The following is a 5,771-nucleotide window of genomic DNA, read 5'->3' on the forward strand; positions in this document are numbered from 1 at the left end:
CTCTAAAATTTTGTTAATATAGATACCTGTGATAGACCTAAAATACCTCGAGGTCTATCTCTATGAATCTTAATGCTAATGACATAAGATGCATCACCCATATCCTTCATGTCAAAATTCTTAAAGAGAAATTGTTTCACCTCATGTAGCAAACCCCGATCATTGACTGCAAGTAAAATATCATTTACATATAAAACAAGAAAACATATTTTACTCCCACTAACCTTGTGGTATATGCATTGATCCATGGGGTTTTCATCAAAACCAAATGAAGAAATTATCCCATGAAACTTAAGGTACCACTGACGAGGGGCTTGTTTTAAACCATATATAGATTTATTAAGCTTGCAAACCGAATGCTTACCACTACTAGATGAGAAGCCTTAAGGTTGTTTCATATAAATCTCCTCATCTAAATCATCATTAAGAAAGGTTGTTTTCGCATCCATTTGTTGCAACTCAACGTCAAAATGAGCAACTAATACCAAGATAACGTGAAGAGAATCTTTCTTAAATACAAGAGAAAAATTCTTTATGTAATTGATTCCTTCTTTTTGAGTAAATCCCTTAGCAACAGGTCTTGCCTTGTATCTCTCTATGTTTCCTAATGAGTCCCTTTTGGTCTTAAAGACCCATTTACAGCCAATGGCCTTTGCCCCAATAGGCAACTTTACAAGGTTCCAAACTCTGCTACTCTACATGGAATTCATCTCATCCTTTATGGCATCATACCATAAATTTGACTCTTTACAACTCATGGCTTGATCAAAAGTTTCAGGATCATTTTCATCTCCAATATTATAGTCAGATTCTTGCAAATATACAATATAATCACTAGGAATAACTTATTTTCTTACTCTAGTAGATCTCCTTAATGTTGCATCAACATTTTCTTGGGGATCATGTTGTTCAACCGATTGTTCATCTTTTTTAGGAATTTGATGATCAACTTGATCTACTGGATTATCAGCAACATGTTGTAGAATGTCAATCATTTGTTGTTTATCATCCCTTTGAAAACTCAATTGTCATTTACAAAGGTTGGCCTGAATTTAGAAGGCTAAATGAAATTTATGATCAAAGGAGATAATGTTTATTTATGTGGGTGACAGTAAATTCCATGCTAGGTTCTTCAAAGGAGATCTGGAGCTTCCAAGATTATCAGTGTACCAATGGAGAATGAGGAATTGTGAAGACATGCTCAATGCAAGCAAGGAAATGATATTTATTCCAATTCTGTAATAGAAAACAATTGTTGTTGTGATTATGTTTTGATACTTTAGATCTGGATGTTTAGACAAATATTGTGGCACAAATATAGCTTTTATGTCAACTTTTGTGTAGGCCTTTATGATTAGTATATGTAGTGAACAAATATTGTTTTATATGTTTTATATTGATAATTATTATAAATGTTAAATTGTTTGCATTTTTTTAATTTTCTGTGAAAGACTGAATATGAAAGCAGTAGATGGTAAATGGGTAGCATGACCAATATGATACAGAAAATAGTAAGTTATGTCAAGAATTAAGTGTAATATCAGCCAAAGGGATATTCTTTACTTTTTAGCAAACCTAGAACAAACCAAAACTGTTTTATTATCAATCCTTTTATTGCCTTTTTGTTATTGGCTATGATTGGAAATACCATGAAAAGGAAATAACAAAGCAATGATAAAGCAATAGCAGAACAATGAGGTTTGCAAAATAGCTTTGAAACATTTGTCCCTTTGAGTAAAACAGTTTCACAATAAAACCATCAAAATAAGCATTACAACTGCACAATTGCACAAAATGCACATAACTTGGCTGGTTTGAAGCAAGACAAATGCACAAAAAATGAGCTACTCCCTTCGTGCACACCACACAACAGGTTGCATGCAGATGATACTCTATATGTAATAGAGTAACACCACACATGTTATGGAAATTTTTGGGAAGATGACCCAAAAGTTTTGGTTCATGTAATTGGCAGGGAAGCAAAGTCAAAATCTTTTAGGCATGATGTATTTCACATTTTTGTAGGTTAGTATAGCTAAATGTTTTTGTGCAACCATAATATGTTTTATTGAAGGAGAAGGAAATCTGCTCTATTTTGAATTTGAATTTGAATTTCATTTGTCTTCCCACTACATTTTGAGTTTAGGTTTTTGAATTTTGAATTTGGATCTCAATGGGTTTTGAAGTCTATTTCTCATTTCTCTGCCTCTGATACATTCTCATTTTTCTATTCTTCTTCTTTATCTGAAGCGAAAACTGTCGAGGAAGTACGAGGACACCAACAACGATAAGTTTTTGTCTCCCTTTGGTTCTCTCCTTTGTTTTCCTTTGGTTGAGAATCTCATTAGCTCAATAAAAATTGCACTCCTTTAAGACTGCCTATACCCACATAAAAACAAAAAAGATTATAATTTTTAAGAAAAAACAAAAATAACCTGGAGATTGTTTCCAAGACATTGTTATCATTGAATTGTGGTGAATGTAGTTGTTTGTCTTTTCTGTCATTCTTTATATTTATTATTTTTGGGGCTTTTAAGACGAAAGATTTACATATTGTGCAAAAAATATTTTTGGAGCATTCATATATAAAAACTTTCTTATTAATATGTACCTGTTCATGTCTTTTTAACACCATTAATTTGATTACATACATCGTTTCTTGATTTGTATTAGAAGTGTTTCTATCGTAGTGTTACTTATGATTCTAATCTTTTATTTTCATTTTATTAACTTCAGAAGAATTATTGTGGAGGCTTTTGGAGACAATTCTAAATTTCCACTAGCACATTTCTTCTTCTTCTTTTTTTTTATTCTTCATTTGTCCTTTTTTATCTCAAGTTTCTTTTTTTTTCAACTTCTACAAGAATTTCTACATCTGGCCTTCTTCTCTTTGTCTTTGCCAACATGTTTTGTGTTAGATTTAGAAGAAAGAAATGTAACTATTTTGTCACCAATCCATTTATTAGTAGGGGTAATTTTGAAAATTTTGTATATGTGTTGGTGTACAAGAAATCTACACAGTGCAGACAAAAAAAGCCTAATATTTAACACATGGGATCCATGTAACACTTGGGCCTTAGTCATTTTGGAACTATAGCCCGTTCATCCAGTGGAACATTATAATTGCTCATTCAATCAACTGCACCACTAACCAATACAAACGTCCCTTCACTTCACTTGCTTCAGTGACATTGCTTGGTGAAAATTTGAAAATAGAGGCAGCACTGGTGCAAGACCAGACTGTATCTAACATTGAAGAAGAAAAGCACATTGCTAGAGCAAGCTTAAGTTGCCTAACGCCCAATCATAGTAGCGCTCCACCATGGTCCATTCCACCTGGTAAGCATCTTCATACTACTCTATTGAATGTTTATAAATTTGATCCTCTGTGACAAAACCTAAACTTGATTAACCAAACACATCGAATGTGGTGAGCATTGGGATAAACTTTATCATGCCCCAACAAATTATGTTAGGGTTTTTAATTTGAAATGCAAAACTAATTCTTTCATTCTAGAAATATCATTCTTTGATAACAAAAATGGATATATGCAATGTGTGTTATTAAACCATAAAAAAACAAACTTTACTAAAGGATCACTACAGTCAAATGATACTCCAAAATTCTCTAGATTTCACAGATTATTCAATTGATGCTACATTTTTGTGTTCATTAAATTGTTAAAAAATAGAAACATCAATATATTAGCTCATGATTTTTGTGAATGTGAAAACAAAATTGATACTTTCAACTTATAAATTTTAATTTTTTGTCTAAGAATAATAGGTGGGTGCAGTGTCTTTATTTGAAAGCAATGTGAAGAATATGTTGTAATGACAAACATAACATTTTATGTGTGTATCCTGTTATTATGCTTTAATGTTATAACAGTTTGACACAACATCATATTATGTATGCATAACATGTTCACACTTTATATTATGCATTGCTTGAGCATTTTCATGTTTATGTATGCTTGACCATTCTATATGTATGTCCTCTATTTATGCTGGAATGTAGGAATGACAGATAAGGATCAGAAGTGTTGGAAAGACATGACTAAATTAATGATGAAAATTAACAAAAAAGAAATTGACATATTCAACATAGTACACATTAAGGATCATGTTACAATTTAAACATTATTCTCAAATATTCAAGACTTAAATGACTTTTCAATATTGTTTAAATTAGTTTATTTTATATGTAGTCTTATGGTGAGGTTAGTAGGAGTTTTGTTGTCAGATGGAAAGATGACTTAGATGATACTTGGCATCTTCTAGACAAAGATGGCAACATACACCCTGTTAAATACAACAAAAATCTTTAGAGCCCAACTATAGTATCTGGCTGGACTCAGCTTAGAGATTTTTATGGATCAACAGGCAATCATAAATTAACTATGACATATTATGGATTATTGGTTTTCTTGCTGACTGTCTTCAAAAGAAATTCTCAACCACAAACTTTTCCAAAATGGCATTCGTTGTATAAGCAAAATCCTAACTTAGTCGCATTCAAAGTCCTATTGAATCAGTATAAAGTAATGTGCAACAATTTGGTAAGTGATTCAAGACGTTTTGAAATTTAGAAACAATCTTGGATTGAAAATTGTATATTTAATATATCTCACATAAACTTAATCTTAATTTCAGGGCGTGCTAAGTTCTATGTATCCATTCATGAAAAATGAAAATTTCACGCATGTCAATTTGGAAGGGACTGCAGAATGCAACATTGTCTACAATCATTGGAGGAAAACTGTAAAAATAGGCTCTGGATGTTTGCAGCTGAAAAAAAAATAGTTTGGAAGCTGACCAAGAAGTTATTTTGAGTTTCCAAATCCATAAGACAATTTTGCTCTATTCTGGATTAGTATTTAAAAAACTTTTGTATGAATCCATGTTAGCTATTATATATAACTCTTGGTGGTTTCTGATACCACAAATGATGCTTTAGATTATAATTCTATAATTTTGTAAAGTTATTAGCTATCTGAACATCTTTATTATAACAAACATGTATATATTTCCAATTTTATTACATTTGACTTTCATGTATTTCTTTCCATATTATTCCTTGCAAATTGCATGCTTGGGATACTTTCAATTTTTATGGTTGTGTTGGAGGTAATTAATTTTTTGTATCCTTTGCATGTTGTTATTGGTACATTTGTTTCATTTAAATTCAAAATTTGAGACTTCCATGATGTATATAAGTGCATATACCAAAACGACTTCTAATTGCATTATCTACTTCTAATTCTACAAATTTATAAATAATGGATACAAAACATAATGGTTTGCAAAAAACATAAAATACAACTAAAAAATTGAAAGTTTAATCAGTTTGCTCGTGTATTGCAGAGACTCTCATACTAGTATAATACAATGATGAATAAAATTCTCATATATAATTTTATAATTGGAACATAATATTATGCATTTGATTTCATATATATATATATGTGCACAGAATAATTTTTTTTACAAAATATATTCATGTATAAAATAAATCAAAGCTTCATAAATTACAAAGGTAAATAGAAACGCATAAGCTTATAAGATAAAAAAAAAATGAATAAATTTCATAAAACCCATCTTCCTTGGCCTCATTCCCCTATATCAAAATCCTAACACCTCAATTTTTTTAATCACCCTCCTCTAACTCAGTCTCCATCTCAAAACCCAAACTTTCCCATTTTTTTTAATCACCTTCTTCCTCCCTATCTCAAACTCCAACACTACTTTTTTTGCTACTCTGCTCCACC

Source organism: Glycine max, chromosome 16 (genome assembly GCF_000004515.6).
Source record: "Glycine max cultivar Williams 82 chromosome 16, Glycine_max_v4.0, whole genome shotgun sequence".
Lineage (NCBI taxonomy): Eukaryota > Viridiplantae > Streptophyta > Magnoliopsida > Fabales > Fabaceae > Glycine > Glycine max.